This window comes from Camelus bactrianus, chromosome 11 (assembly GCF_048773025.1).
Source record: "Camelus bactrianus isolate YW-2024 breed Bactrian camel chromosome 11, ASM4877302v1, whole genome shotgun sequence".
Taxonomy (NCBI): domain Eukaryota; kingdom Metazoa; phylum Chordata; class Mammalia; order Artiodactyla; family Camelidae; genus Camelus; species Camelus bactrianus.
In genome coordinates this window covers 76,906,719-76,923,692 of record NC_133549.1, presented here as the reverse complement: position 1 = coordinate 76,923,692, position 16,974 = coordinate 76,906,719, and the positions used below count along the sequence as shown (strand labels likewise).

The following is a 16,974-nucleotide window of genomic DNA, read 5'->3' as shown; positions in this document are numbered from 1 at the left end:
ATCCTTCCCTTTCTCATTCTTCCCCACGGTGCCGCTACCCCTTTCACTCTCCCTCTCCCTGGCTTTGTGTCTTTCTGTCTCCCTCCATCTGCCTCTTCTTGTTTCCTGCAGCTATGAGCCCTTCCTGCAGAAAGCTGAAAGGAGCCCCACCTGTTAGCTGCCATCCGCTCATCCTTCATACTCCAAAAAAGAAAGCGGGTCATCTTCCATGAGCAGTTTGTACTCCAGGGGACCACAGATACCCATGTGCCAAGGGAAGCTAGAAGGTCCCACACTTGCATCAGAGTACATTAGAGATGCTCTCCACACTCCTGAGAGAATCCCACCCCGGGAAGGCCCCATGTGATGACAGCTCGGCCCACAGGAGTCTGAAGCAACTGCTAGCTCCTTTGCTCCCTCATGTCATCTCCACTGCTTACCACTTGATACCGCTCCTTGCCAATGCTGTCACATAGCTGTCACACAGTGCTCCCTCCCCATCCCCAATTTTCCTGTGCCAACCACATGGCAAGGGTGATTGGTTAGCTCCCTGAAAGCAAGGCTAGAGCTGTTTACGGTCTCCTTCCCCAAAGGCTCCAAGGAGAGCTGCAATCTTGGAAGTAAACCATGTAAATTATCCATGAGGGACCACTCGTGTGGGAACCCTTGAGCATGGTTCTTGGCTTTCCCTCTAACACATAAGTTAAAGACAGGCTTTTCTTCTATCTGCTAAATTGAAGTTGAAGGAAACGACCTTGTGCCAGCACTCAGCATGAGGAGCCCTGGGAGTAAAGGCCTCCCCATCCCTAGGTTTGGGAACTGCTGATGATTTCCCCTTCAGCACCAAGGACAGCATCCTCATGCAGCTTGGCCCAGCCTGGGGCGTGCCCTTCTCTAGCCTTGCCTGACTTCCCAAAGGGACCTTCCATGTCAGAAGCAATATCAAAGGAGAAAGAGATATGATAAGACAAGACCAAATTTCTCCATTCACACAAGTGAAAATCCAGCTGGGAGGGATTGAGGCAAGTCCACGTAAACAGAGCCCTCTCCAAAGTTCCAATTCAAAAATCCTTCTACAATGAACTGTCTCCCTCTGGCCTCGGATGGCATATCTTTAAAGCCCTGAAGATAACTGGGGACATGTGTACATATATTTATCTGCATGTATTTTCCTGCATTTGTGAGTATAGTGTTTGGGCATGTGTTCAGTTATGGAACTTTTTTATAGGCTTTCAAGGACTCAATTAGGTAAAGGATATTGTAAAGCACTCACCATAGGACTTAAGAGTAATAATTTGTCCCCTTCCTCCTTCACTCTCTTTGATCTCTTCTATGGAAGTCAAGAAGAGGTTGCTTTATAAAACCCTTTTCTGTCTTGTAATTGTTGTCATTATCTAAATTACCACTATAGGTTGAAATAAAGAGTATTTTACCTCCCTGTTTCCCAACACGGGAGGAGACCAGCAGAACAGAAAAAACTAGAGAGTAAGAAAAATTATTTCTCATTCAGCAAGATAACTGCATCCAATCAAATTTTTTTTTACCTTTTTTAAGCTCCTATACTCCCCCCCAAAAAAGTCATTTTATAGGATTTTATGTAGAAGGGAAATAATAGAAAAGTTCTATAGAAATCATTGACAAGCTTATTTGTTTGTTACAACAGGCAGGCAGTTTTCCCGTCAGACACCCCGGAGAGTAAGCACTTTGAATATACTCCTTTGGATACTGTGAGCAATTTTCAACAGCAATTATTTAAAATATTTATGAAAAATTTTGGAGAAATTTGTCTCCCCAAAAAGTGTGTAGGTAAGTATCAAAACGTCTATTTCTAGAGGGTGAGTAGAAAGATCTTTCAAAACAAATGAATGGCCTGCATTAAAGCTATGAAGAAAATCCATATAAAAAAGTGCTCCAAGAATATATGAGTGAGATTAAAACATAAGGGTGGTGGTGGGCACCATCCAACCTGTTGAGGGCCTGAACAGACCAAGAAGGCTGAAGAAGGTTGGATTCTCTCTACCTAACTGCTTGAGCTGGGACCTCCATTTCCTCCTGCCCTTGGCCCTTCCTGATCCTCCGGCCTTCAGAGCAGACTGGAATCTACACCATCAGCTCTCTGGCCCGCAAGCCTTCCACCTACACACCAGCCTTCCTGGTTCTCCAGCTTGTAGATGGCAGATCATGGGGCTTCTCAGAGCCTCCATAATCGTGTGAGCAAATTTCTTCTAATAAATTTTACGTATTGAAATTAATCTCCTGTTGGTCCTGTTTCTCTGGAGAACCCTGACTCACAGCTGCCTTTGCTGGTTTCCCAGTCTTCTGGAGTGTACGTGAGAGAGAACTACTCACATTGGCTTAAGCAAAACAGGTGGTTTACCAGAGGCTCTCGGTGGTCTGCCAAGCTGTGTTTAAAGAACCCAATAACCAAGCGTCAGAGAGGCAGAAACCTGGATCGTCCCGGCCTCAGATGGAGAACCTGGAATTCAAATGTCATCAGGTTTCTCTTTTCCCATCCCTTGTCTCTGCTTCTCTCTGAGCACTGGCTCTATTCTTTCCCTTTCAGAACTGACTTCTACGTGGGGTAGGGGACAGGGCTACTGGCAGCTGACATCTGTACTGAAGCAAAACGTCTTTTCCCTGCCCCTGCCAAGGGAAGGATGGTGGCGGGTATTTGTGCCACGTGCCCAGCTCTGCGGGTATGGGGGTGGGAATACTATGATAGGCATCCTTCATTAGAGTCACATGATCGGAGTGAGGAAAAATCAACTCCTTCAAAAACCATAGGGATGTTGGGACAGAAAGGAAGCTCTTCACCCCTCTGTCTGTGCCGCGTGTGTGCAGATGGAGCCCCCAGCAGTGACAGTAACTAAAACACTGCAGACTGACCTTGTTCTTGCCATAACCTTCCATAGAAAAATGTGAAGGTTTATTTGCAGGGAAAGCATGTGCATGCGCTGGTCAGAGGTCAAAGGACAAATGCCCACACTAAAATAGGACCTCCATACTTTGAGTTGGAGCCACATGAGCAAAGAGACAAGGCCACTGTTGTCCTAGAATCAGTACTGCATGTGGGTAAAGTGTTAGGTACCACGAGTGACAGAATTTCCCTTCTCAGTTTAAAATTATTGGGGGCCTGGAGGCAGAGTTGTCTTAGAAGACAGTTTAAGCCTTCTGTTTCTCAGATGAGGGAACTGAGGTTCAGGCAGGGGAAACAACTTGTCCGAAATGCACATTTGGAAGGCAGAGTTTCCAGAGCACAGAACTGTGATCTTTCCCTAGAGCCTCTCCCTGTGAAGCTCCATTACTCTGGGCCACTCAACCTTAGATGCTTCTTTCCAATCTCTCTTAGATGGAACGAGGTGGAAAAATCAAAGACCCTTGTTCTCTCTCTGTAAACTTCCGTGTAATTTCCCAGGGTCTTGCAACCCTGGCAGCAGCCTCCTTATATTAAGGATGATGGAGGGAGAGAGAGAAAGAGAGAGAGAGAGGTACTCCGCTGCTGCTCCCGGAATACATGGGGCTGCCTGCTCTCCAGGGAAGCCCCAGCCAGTGACCAGCCACTTGGGCACCTGACGCTGCCCCTCCATCGCTGCCCTTTTGCAATGAAGGTAAAGAAAATCGAAGTGAAAAGAGTGTGGGAGGAAATGAAAAGAGGAAGATAAAAATAGTAAAGCAAAATAAAGGCAACAAAGAGGAAACAAAACAAAGAGGGAGGAAGAAAGAAGACAAAGAAAGACAGGGAGAGACAGAGAGATGCGGTTGGCCACATACAGAGATAGAGATCAATGGTGACAGTGTCTGAGGCCAGGGTCACAAAAAGAATGTGAGTTACAGAATCACCAGCCCTGCTGAAAACACGGGCCTGGGTTTCTGTCTGACCAGGAGGATGACCGCCAACAGACCCATGCAGAAGGAGAACGAGCTGAGAGTGAGGCTAGCACACTTCCCTTCCAGGGATCCAATCACAGCTGTTACGTTAACTAACACCCGCAGGGGCTCTCCAGCCAGGAGCTGAGAGTGATACAAAGTCGTGCCCTCACCATGCTTGTCCGGAGGCCCCGAGCCGCGCTGTGGAAAGCTTCTGATAGGAAGAGGCCATTAACTGGGGAGAATCATTCATCCACCATGTATTTACTCCATGCCTACTATCAGCTCAGCTAGTGGAAGCCTTGAACCGTCAGTCTCCTGATCCCGGTTCCCATCTTTTTCCAAGCCATCCTGCCTTCCAGCTGGCAACATCATCATCTGCCTCCTTCTTCGTGATGGTGAGGATCATCACCATCACCATGCTCTTCAGAGCAGCTGCTCTTCTGTGAGTGCTTAGTATGTGTCAGGCGCAGTATTAAGTGTATTATGGCTGCTCTGTCTGATCTTCCAATAACTGTGTGAAGGAGGCCCTATTTATACCCCAGTTTTTGCACAACCAAAGCAAGTAATCAGAAAGCTTCTACAGCTTTCCTGAGAATAAAGAAGGTGATAGTAACACCCAAGGCAGCCGGGAGAGGTAGGGCCCCAAGGGTCCTGGGCATCCTGGCTGCTGCGAGTCAGAGTCAAGCCTCATGCCCTTTGGGTCTTTTCTGTTCCAAAGACCTTAGAATGAGCTAAAGAAAAGGAACAAGTGGGATCACCTATAGCAGCTTGTTGACAACCCCCCACCACTGCAATATTCTACCCATTTCATGTGCAGGAAAATTGCCAAGTATTAATAGGGATTCTCTGCCCAAAAGATTGATTCACTTTTAGAAAAGTTTGAGTGAATCCAATTCTGTTGAGTACGTTCATTCTTTGCAGAGAGAGCCCACATGCTTTCTCATTCCCTAATTTACTTGTGCCTTCATTCATTCAACAAATATGTATGAAAGCTTAGCTTGTGTCTGACACTATTCCTAGGTGTTTAGAATATAGGAGTGAACAAACCAGATGAAGGGAGGTAAGTGTAAACAAATTAACATAACAATATGTAATAAAAACACGGATAGAAATAATTGCTATGAACAAAAAGTAAGAAGATAGAAAGTGGTGGGAGGTGCTATTTCAGATCATGTGGTCAGTGACAGCTCTCCAGATGAGAGATTTAAGCAGAAGCATAAATGAAGTGAGAGGCTAAGTTATGGGGACATCTGAGAGAAGACTGGTCCTGATAGAGAGATGGGCATATGCAAAGGCCCTGGGGCAGAAGAATCCTTTGTGCTCATGGCACAGTGAGGAGACCAGCATTGTTGGAGAGAAGATGAGGTCAAAGTGGGCACCTGACAATTAAGGGCTTGAAAGGGATTTGGAATTTTACTCAAGAGTAATATCAGGTTATTTATTGAATGGGAGTGTCATGATTAGAATCACATATCACAATGGTCCCACGGGCTGCAGCAAGAATGCACAAGGGCAGGAAGACCAGTTAGGAATGTCTGGTCAGTGATTAGGTGACAGGCCATGATGGCTTGGGGCAGACGGTAGCAGAGGATCTGTGAGCAGTGAATAGATGGAGATATTCTGACCGACTTGGTGTGCAGTGTGAGAGACAAGGGAACAATCAGGGTGTAGTTCAGTATATAAGTCTGAGCAAAAGGGTGAATTGAGGCAACCTGCTCTAATTTAGAGGATACTGGGAGAGTGTAATTTGGGGAGGAGAAGGGCAAAAAATCAAGTGTCCAGTTTGACACATGCATACTTGGAGATGATTGTGAGCCATCTAAGTGGAAATATAAAGTATGCAGTTGAATATATGCCTAGAATTTCAAAAGGAGAAACAAAAACGGGAGAGTCACCAGCATATAGATGATATTTAAAGTCATAGGATAAGTTCACCCAGGGCACACATATAAATGAGAAGACAAGATGGCAGGGATAAATCCTGGGCATCCAACATTTAAGGGGTCAAGAGGATGAGGAATCCCCAGGAAAGGGACTGGGAATGAGCACCAGTGAAGCAGGAGGAATATTCCCAGAGAATACAGGGGAAGAAAGGATTTCAAGGAAGAAGGAATCCCAACTTTTTCATTGCTGTGAAATGTCTGGATCTCAGTCCCTTTGCCTGGGCTGCTAAGAGCCCAGCTGAGCAGTCAAGCCATGTGACAGCCTAGGTGAGAAATGCAGGAGCTCCCGTAACCAGGCTATCCTGACATCATGCCTTTGAGCTTGACTCTGGAGAACTGTCAGTCCTGAGAGACAGCAGAGTAATCACTAGCCCAGAATAAAATTCTCCAGGCCTTGGATAAATCTCGGGGGATGCACTCCAACCAGAACAAGGAATATGTCTATGTGCCACATGGCTAGCTTGAGGTCACCATAGATCCTGTGGCCAGAGTGGACCACTGGATCTCTCTGTCCCGAATGCTTAAAATGTCCAAATACAAGAAAGTGCTGGTGTTATTTAGGAATACGGTGGTTTATTAAATGACACACAAGCAGTCAGAAAAGCAGGCCAAGTCTAAAATCTGGAATGTACTCCATACTCCAACAGACCTACTGCATCTCCTCCAGGTCACGGACTCAGCCCCACGTGTGTCCACCTGGGCATGACTGGATAGAGTTAGCGGACTTCAGTATGGGTGGCTAGGACTCAAAACTGCCATAGCATTATACAGATAACTGTTATATTCCTCTTCCTAATTTTAGCTCTTCCTTGAGTAAGTTTCTTGGTTCTAAACGAACCAGAGCATGAGCCTCAGTGAAAATTCTCAAGAATAGAAATTCTACAGATGACCTCATTTCAAAATATGAGCACCGAATGTAGAGGGCTGGTGGGGGAGGGGTGCCCTTGCTTTACTGGGAGCTAGACTTAGCCGGTCTCCTCACTAGGACTATGTGAGCTTGGCTGAGTACCTGTCTTCAGGAGGTCAACACACCCCTGTGTGGATGCTCACCTCACCGGCTGAGACCGGACAGCTTCAGAGGATATTTAAAGTGTATTTCTTACTACAACCATGAAGCCAGCTGCCTCCTCTTTTTCTGCTTCCTGCGTCTCCTAAAACTGTCCCAGCTTTCACCTCCAAAAACCCACTGGTAGAACTCGGCACCTTTTGAGTTCCCCTACGAAATCCACTCACACAAAAGAATTTGTAAACTACATGAAGGTGCCTGAGGCTATCCTGGAGGAGAGAGAAGAGATGGTTTACATCACAGACCCGGCAGCAAAAAGCTTCCAAAGACCCCCGGACATTTCTGTTCTCCCAGTTCCTGACCACCTTGAACCTTGGACCCACAGCCTGCTGCCCCTCCTCCACTCTACCTTCTCATCCCCAGACCCCAGGCTCTTGTCTCTTCTTAAATCCTAACCTTGTTTTATGCGTAGCAGTCTGACATTCCTCCCTCCCTGGCAACAGGACTTGATAATGACTGGTCATTTTACTGTCTCCAAAGTTTTGCCTTGTCCAGAATGTCATATAGCTGGAATTACACAGAATATAGCCTTTTCAGATTAGCTTCTTTTACCTCGTAATACGAATTTAAGTTTCTTCCACGTCTTTTCATAGCTTGATAGCTCATTTCTTTTTAGCACTGAATAATATTCCATTGTCTGGATGCATCACAGTTCATCCATTCACCTACTGAAGGATATCTTGGTGGCTTCCAAGTTCTGGGAATTATGAATAAAGCTGCTATAAACGTCTGCGCATAGGTTTTTGTGTGGACATAAGTTTTCAACTTTGGGGGATAAATATCAAGAAGCATGATTGCTGAATCGTATGGTAAGAGCATGTTTAGTTTTGTAAGAAACCACCACACTGTCTTCCAAATTGTCCGTACCCTTTTACAGTCCCACCGCCACGCGTGAGAGTTCCTGTTGCTCCGCATCCTCACCATCATTTGGCGCTTTTGGCCATTCTAATAGGTGTGTGGTGCTATCTCATTATTGTTGTAATTTGCATTTCCCTGATGGCATATGATGTAAATCATCTTTTCATATGCTTATTTGCCATCTGTGTATCTTCTTTTGTGAAGCAACCACCTTTTTTATGTAACCCGAGCATCTTCTTGGGGAGTTGCTTCCAGCCCCAAACTCACCAGATGTCCTTTTTCCTTCTTGTAACAGGGAAGAACAAATCTGACTCCATATTAGATCCGTCCCTTTAGCTGTAACCCTGGGCTCTGTTTCCTGTGCTTAGTCATGCTGGTTCTGCACTTTTAGCAAAAGAATGTTGCCTGTAGCCTGAAGTATACAGGACAGCCTATTCTCCAGCTCTGATCTTTAAGGGTACGACACTTTTCCATTCACATTGAGATAAAAATGCTGCAGAACAGAGAGTAACATTTGTCTTGTTGGAGGTTTACAGGAACATCACGACCTGACCTACACGGACAGCTGCAGGAACAAAGGATTCCGACACCAAGAAGTTTATAGTAACCAATCACACCCCTCCCCTTTTTAGTATAAAAGGAGCCTGAATTCTGACTTGGGTGAGATGGTTCTCTAGGACGTCAGTCCCCCATCTTCTCGGTCTGCTTGCTTTCTGAATAAAGTTGTTATTCCTTGCCCCAGTATCTCATCTCCTGATTTATTGGCTGTCGTGTGGTGAGCAGAAGAGTTTGGACTCTGTAACACAGGGAGGCTTCCCGCTTGGCCACTACCCTCAGGAGCACAGAGGTGGCTCCTGGTTGCCTCGGAGTGTCTGAGAGCCTTGCTGGGACGTTAGCACCCTCTACAAAACCAGGAGCAAGGTTCCACTGAGTTCAGTTAAACCAGCTTCTCTTTTCTACTTAATTCCATTAGAAGACTGCTTTATATTTCATTCATTTTGTAAGTCATTATTTTTTCCAGGTTAACAATTTTTTTAAGGTATAGTTGAAGTTAAACCAGCTCTTTTAACATGATTTCCAAGACCCACACCCTGACTCTTGCTTGTTGGCCTGTCATGTGGCAAAGCAAAATGAGTTTGGACTTGGTAATAACATTCTTACAGCCAAAGACCATTTCTATGGTGTTTTCTTACACATTTGAATCTATGTGTTCACTTAGACTCACACCCTTAAAAGCATCATCTTTATTTCCTCCTCCCATCGTGACCTAAGGCCTTTTGAAGCAGTCATTATTCCTGACAATTGATAAGGTTATTTTGTAATGTGATCTCGCACAATGATAAAAGCAGCTACCGTGCACTGGGCACTGACTACGCGCAGGGCACTCTGTTCATCACTTGCAGTCCGGCGTGTTTTGTTATCTGTCCAACAGCTGCGGATATCGCTATTATCACTCCCACTTTACAGCTGAAGGAGCTGAGGTCATACTGCTAACAAGAAGCACAGCCCATCATTCTAAGCACACTGTTTCTGGAAGGATAGCGACCGAAGGCTCATGCCCCTCCTAGCTTTTCAGAGGTTCAGAGGCGCCCTGCTCCCCCATCTGAGAGGTCAGGAAGCGTCTCTCCCTATCCTGACATTCACAGGAACAGGCCTCCTGGTTCAGGAAGGCAGTCTTTGCTATTTCAAAGCTCCTTGGTTCTAGGCAATGAAGCAAGTTTCTAATTGTTTTTTTTTTTTTTTGAACCAGGTTGTTGTGTGTGTGTGTGTGTGTGTGTGTGTTTTAATTATAGACCAGAGGTACTGTGTTCCATGAACAACCATCTTACTGACATGTTATTCTGAAGCTTGACTTCGCTCACCGTGACACATGCTGGTTATGAAACACACAACTGAATAGACTTGTAATGAAGTGAGACTGGGGACAGATTAAATTGGAATCTGAACTAATGCCAACTAAGGGACCCTACCTCCACTTTATTATTATTATTATGTTTAATAAACAATCATTCAAGCTCCAAGGAAAGGGAAACAATCAGAGGCACAGCAGGGGACCCATAAAAGAAATGCTTTAAACCTTGAATACAAACATGCTTGTTCAAGCCCAGAGCTGGTCTTTTTTTTTATTATTCAAAATGAGTGCAGCGAATTGTCGAACACTTGGAGGTACTGAGAGGCATATAAGTGGAGCTGGAGTTTTCAGGGAGGAGGTAGCGGCAAACCTCTCTTCCCCCTCCTCCCCCCTTCCTCCCCCTCCTCCTCCCCTCCCCCCAGCTAAGTCCTGGCTATGTACCAAAGGGAAGACAATCAGGCTTCAAGGAGGTAGTTCGTGCATCAGTCCAACAGGCTCACCACCTAATGAACTGAATTGATAGCTCTTCTCTTAGAATACTTGGGAATGCTCTGATCCCCCATGAGGAAAGTGAGCGTAATCCCTCTAGAATAAAGAGATTAGCCACACTTAGAAACATCTCAAAGGATAGATGTCACCCCCACTAAAGAAGGGAGAAATGGACTTGGACATCAAAGCCAATCATAGCTGAGGTTAAGCAGTTATTATTAAATTATTAATCTATCTGAGAGAAATGGCGTACATGGAAGGAAGTTTGTGTGCACAGAATTTAGGTAAGAGGTGAGAAATAACACTGACCTTTCTCAGCACTGTCTGGTGGACAGAGACCAGCCCTAACCCAGGAGGCGTCTTTGGTCATTAAAGTCATTGCTCTCTGCTGCGGGTGACACTGAGGCAGACCTAGGCAGAGAACACCTGTGCTATGATTCTGTACTTTTCCAGCACGTCTGGGAGGTGGGTGTATCAATCAGGGTCCCTCAGCAGGGCACAGCACGCTCAAACTAGGACAATTTGAAGAGGTGTGGAGAAGGTAGAAGAAATTCATAAGTGACTAATAACACTGCCTCCCTAAGATTGAAGGAGCAAAGAAAGGGCACTCAGAGAACAAAGAGGGAAACTAAAGAGTGGATGCACATCCTGGAAAGAGCTGTGACACTCCATCTGGGGACACAGCTAGTCCCAGGCAACCTTGCAGGGAGGGAACCAAAGGAATAACTACCCTGATCGTGCCCTCCCCCTCTCTCTGGTCACTTGCTGGCACTCCCCGTTACACTGCCCCCACCAGGAGCCAGTGGGAAAGAGACCTCTTTGGCGTTATCCCTGTAGATCATCTTCCCAGGGCAGAGAAGGCAGGAGAGAGAATCTCGAGGGACCAACGGAAGGTGTCTAGCCCAGCATCCCAGCAGAGAAGTCTAGCACATGCTTTAAAGTTAACACGAGCCTGCATGGGAATTCTGGCCCTGCCACTTAGAGCTGCGTGACTGTGAGTCAGTGACTTCCCTTCTCCAAGCTTCGGTTACTCCATCAGTAAGGTGACACTGCTGTTATCGACCTTGGGGAGTTGCTATAAGGATTCAAGGTTATGCTAGACCTCTCCTGTGCCCTGTCTCACATCCTCTCAGACGACTTTCTTGGCCATTGCTGCAGCTACTAGTTGCACAGAGGGGAAGCTTCAGAACGTCTCAGCCCAACATGCAAGCATCTCTTGCATTCTTTCCCCACGCCTCCTGGGCCCCTCCCTGTGGGATGCGTACAGGATCCCACTCAACCATTCTGGCATATGCACAAACCTAGAAACTAGAAGGAGCTAACACCACACCCTGGGCATGACCAATGATGGACAGAAATCAGGAAACAAACACTTCTATGTCTTGGGCAGACGATTCTGAAGCAGGTTCTAGCCAGAGGTTCTCAGGTGCGATTGAGCCCCACTTGTGCACCACAGTGATGAGCCCAGTAACAGACCCTTGGATCACCTTCCCTCCCTTCCTGGTTTACTCTTCCCAGCCCCCCTGGCCCACTCCCTATTCCCTGGGATCATGTCTCAAAATCAACTGATGGCACGCATGCTGTGGTCTCAGGTTTTGCAGAAACTCCACCTAAAATTAAGAGAATGTGTTTGCTCAGCATACATTGGACACTTAATAAGTGGTGGTTCTGAAGATTATAAAGATAATCCTTAACTGCTTATAGTGTTCTTTGATATTTGGAAGGGTATGATCCAGGTGGAAGGAGTATCCATCCCAACACAAATCATGTGGCGTCTCGTTCACAAGCTGGTCTTTGGTGAGTCTGGCTAGCAGGAGCGAGTCTCAGGACTGACTGCCTGTGGAAGCCCTGGCAGTATTTTGAGGGCTCAGTCTGAATCCTAGGAGCCCCCGGAGTCCCATCCCCTCCTACGGCCCAGGCCCAAGCTGCTGGTCCTCCATGCCCTGACAGCTCTTCCAACGCTCATGTTTGTCTAATTCTAGGAGAAGACACCTGTCTCTGGAAGGACTGAATCCCACTTTCCAGGGAACCTCTCCGTAGCCCCATGGCTCTGGGAGTCCCTTAGTCTTCTCAGTTCCCAGAGCTGCGGGGTATCGAGCTTTCTCTTTGTGGAGCTTTTGGAAAGAAGAGCCAACAACAAAAAGTCTGAGCTATTCCCAAAAGTTTCCATCTGCTTTCCCACTTGTCCACAGGGTGGCCTTGTCCTTTAAAGAGCCCGGACCTGACTCCAACCGCAGGAATGGTCAGAATACAAACTTTCACTGGTTCTCCTGTGTGCCAAACCCGGGGCGATGTGCTTTGTGTGATTTATTTCATTTAAACCCTACAGCAACCCTGTGTGGAAAGAAGCATTGTCCCCACTTTACAGAGAAGACAGTGAGGCTCAAAGAAGTGCTGCAGGTTGCTCAGATAACTAAGCGGCAGATGTGAGGTTCAAACACAGGTCCATCGGATTCCAAAAGCAACTCTCTTTCCCCAATTTGGAAAAAGAACAGCAATGCAAATAACCAGTGAGGTTTCCATCAAGTAATAATGGATTCTGTGAAAACGGTAGAGAGGGAAACACGAATAAATAATTAAAGCTTATTTACCTGACTTCAAACATTTGATCCCCTTCCTGTTTTCATTTCTAAGAAGCAAAGCAGAGAAAGGAGCCCAAACAGCAGAGAGGATGAGAGAAAGGGGCTCCCAGGCTTCTGTGTCATCCTCAGCGTAGATCTAGAGAAGTCAGCTCCCTTCTCCCGTGACCTGTGGGATGTTGTGGGAACCTGGATGTCAGAGGAGGAAGTACACCTATACCATCTGAATGCAACCTGTACTCTGGTCTCCAGCAAGAAAAGGTTGGCGAAATGCATTAATGACAGGTGCCCTTTGAACCCCTTTCTGATCATTACTAAGAGGCTCAGGGTGACACTAGGAAAGGATCTCAATTGCTTTCTTTCAGTGAAGACACATGCTATAGCCCACATTTTTCCATTCTCATTTCATCTCATAAATCACGGCAAGTATGATTTGGAAGCAGCGTATAGCATAAGCTGAATGCTTATGTGCCTTTGCTCATAAAACCTTTACTAATTACTAATGAGGCCAATAAAGTTAAGATCAGGAAGCTTTGCACAGTAACTCTTAAAAGAAATTTTTTTTTTCCAATTCACAACTTCCAAGAGTCGTCTGATCTAGCTAGCAATGTTCACCAACAGCTGGGAACTCTACAGACTCCCCTCCCCAGCTCTGTGACGTGTGTAGATTGCGAAGCCATCACAACACGGTTTCTTGGTGTTGTAGGTCTAGCTCTACTCATAATCCCTTTAGGTTTCACCACTGCGGGCTTTGGGCCCCACCCATGAGACACAACTATACCTTTAAAGAAAAAGGGCTCTGGTGTAATTACTGACATGCCCAAGAAGTGGAAAACAAGCTTTAAGAAAGTTGGTCTAGAAACAATGAAGCATAAGTTTCCACTGACACTTCTGAAAACAGCTCCCTTTAAATACAACTATATAACCTTCTGATTTTATAATTCTGAATAATTCAACAACAGTCATTCTCAGACGAACTAAAACCTTTCTTCTAAGCCCTCTAAGGCATTATACAGTGATCATTAAGGCCATAGGCTTAGCTAGACCAGGAGATTTGGAAAATACTGTCTCAGCATATCCTTCTGAATTAAATTTTATATTTTAGCATCGTGACTTTGTCTGACGTTATGGGCCACCACAAGGAGCAGTAAAGACCTGTTAGTGTATTCAATAAAGATTTTGATGAAGACACTTCAAGTCTACCATTCAATATTTCTACAGAGAAAATAAAGTTGATTACTATGTTTCTCTCTTTAACTTGGGCACTAGGAATCTTAAAAATGAACATTCAACTCATCAGCATTAAATACCCAAGATTCACCAGTCTCTATTTCTAGATTCTAACACCCTTGCCCACCCCCAATAATCTTGACCTTGGGTTCTGGCTTAAATTTTTTCCGGTCCTGGGATTTATTTCCGTATAGTACCTCAACTTTATTTTATGTGTTTTTGAAAGGTAACTTTTATGTTTTGTGGCATCAAATAAATAACTATTGTCTAATGAGTATTTATATTGTTTTTCCCTTGTAACTGTAGCTGATTGAATTAGTTTCCAACTAACTTCAGTGTTTATTTCAACACTTCAAATAACTTAACATCAAGCACTTGGAATTAGACTTTGCTTTATGTCGGAAAACAAAAACATGCCTGAGTAGATTAAGGAACTTATTGAAGAAAATCAATAAACCTGGAGATTGTTCCATTATTAAGGTTCCATTTAAAGTTCCAATTTCACCACAGGGAACAAGGGAGAGGCAGGGAGCAAAGAAATTTCTCTGCTGTATTTCTTTTTCTGTGCCACCGTCAGTTTTAGAGGATTACATAAAATTTGAGAAAGAATGACGGATGCCTGTCATTTTAAGAGAGTTTTTGCAAGCTCAGCCTTTCTGATTTTCACTTTCTTAAATATGATTGACAGCTGAAAGTGAAGCCTTACCAACTAATGCAATCTAGAAATAATCTAACTCTCCAAATATTTCCCATGACTGATGGGCTTATGCCTACTGCAAGCAGAAGATGATTAAATAGGAGATGCAATTGCACATCTTCTGACCAGTGGATTTCCAGTACTATTGCCCTGAACAACAGCACACAGATGTGCATGGACAATGAAGACATAATCTAATTAATATCAAAAATATGGTGGCATGCCACTGTAACGCAGTAACACAAAAAGAACGTATTTTTGGTGATTTTAAAACAAAATAATTTGAATGGATGCAAAATAAGAGTGCATAACATCCTGTGTTGGAGTGTAAATATCAATATGAACCCGTGATTATCGTAACTTAAAAATATTTCTTAGCTTTGTTCCAAAAAAAAAATAATAAAAAGCCTGGAAATAAAGACTAATCCAGCAGTAGTGAACACCTTTAGTGCTCAGATTGTGATCTCTAACTACCACTTCCCAGTAAAAGGAAAAGGACTCCTTGATTCCAGGTCTAGAGTAAGAAAGGTTTGAGATGTGCTGAATATCTCTGCATGCCTGAAACCAAAGAATATCTTGAAATCAAGTGAGGGCTTGCCAAAAGAAGAATGAATAATTTCCTACTGGCCAAAAATAGCACCATTTTAGCATCAAAAGGATATTCATACAATAGAGTGAAACACTTCAAATGTTCGAAGTCCATTAGTTCAAAGTTATACTATAAAAAAAACAATGACCTGACTGGTCAATTTTGGAGGATGTTAGGTAGCCAACTCATTATTTTGAAAACTGGTAAATAAAAGGGAAATAATCGAACACTTATTCTGCCCTTTCTATACAAAATATATCTTTGGGTTTGAAAATAGTTAATGAGGGAAAGTCTGTCTTTATATAGTTCCAGCTAGTCAATGAAGAAGGAATTATGTCACCTTTAAGCATCATTTTGCAAAGCCGTAATGAAGTGATAGATCTAGGCCATGGTCATCAATAGCTGAGAACTCATGAAAAGAAGGTCAGCTTCACGTTATATTACGCCAGTTGACAAAAACACACGTTACCACCTCTGATTTAGTCTTGTCAAAAAAAAAAATCAAAACTGAGTCTGATCAAGCCTCTAGATCTAATTACAAATTTCCAAGTAATACAGGAGACAGAGGAACATGTAAGCAGCAAAATCCAGATTTGTTCTATATAACAAATGATACAGTTCCTTCAAAAATAAACCACATACGGGAAACAGGAGAAAGAGAGCACCTACAGATTGAAACATGGGTCAGCACACCATGGATCTATAGGCCAAGTCTGGCCACCACACTATTTCTATAAAAAAAATTATTAGAACACAGCCATGTCCATTTATTTATGAATTGCGTTTCTGTGCTAGTGCCAGAGTTGAGTGGTTGTCATGGAGATTGTAGGTGCCCAAAGACTAAACTATTTACTGTCTGGCTTTTTACAGAATAAGTTTGCCAATCCTTGGATTTATAACTTTTAAAAGACATATCAGCCGATTATAATATGCAGATCTTATTTTGATCATGACTCAAACAAAAAGTTTTAGAAATAAAAATAAAAGCCGTCAAAGAAAAGGGATCAGAAGAGGACAGTTAATAGTCAGCATCTGGTAATAACCTTTGGTGAAAAAGAATATGAAAACAAATATATGCATGTATTTGCATGACTAGAACACTGTGCTGTACACCAGAAATTGACACATTGTAACTGACCGTATGTCAAGAAAAAAAAAGAAAAAGAAAAAGAGACAGTTAAAGGATATTTGAGAGAGTCTGACTAGTAGGAAAGGTAAAGGAGTACTGAGCACTGGGCAATAGAATTAAAAGATCAGGAGTATGTGTTCCCAGCATGACTGCTGCTGGGAAGCCAAAGGGGGACAGACATAAAAAAATCCCAGTAGATTTGGTAGGCACCATGACTCACTTTAATGGGAGCAATGTCAGAGGAGCAATAGAAGTAGGACCCAATACATATCCAAAGGAAATTGAATCCCTATCTCGAAACAATACCTACACCGCTATGTTTATTTCAGCATTATTTACAATAGTCAAGATATAGAACAACCTAAGTGTCCACTGATGGATGAATGGATATGGAAGATATGAATATTATTCAGCCATAAAAAAGAAGAAAATCCTGCCATTTGTAACAACACGGATGAAACGTGAGGGTATTATGCTAAGTGAAATAAGTCAGACAAAAAAAGACAAATATGGTGTGATCTCACTTAGGTGTGGAATCTACAAAATGCAAACTCTCAGATACAAAGAACAGATTGGTGGTTGCCAGAGGCGAGAAGGGTAGGTGGGGAAAACTGGTAAAGAGGGTCAAAAGGCACAAACTTCCAGTTATAAAATAAATCAATTCTGGGGGTGTAATGTATAGCACGGTGACTT

General features: G+C 44.0%; 1 pseudogene; it reads left to right on the top strand.

The window, feature by feature from the left end:
• Nucleotides 1-3,865: 3,865 nt before the first annotated feature.
• LOC123619190 (nuclear pore complex protein Nup85 pseudogene) overlaps nucleotides 3,866-16,974 on the top strand; it is a 99,849-nt pseudogene continuing 86,740 nt past the window's right edge.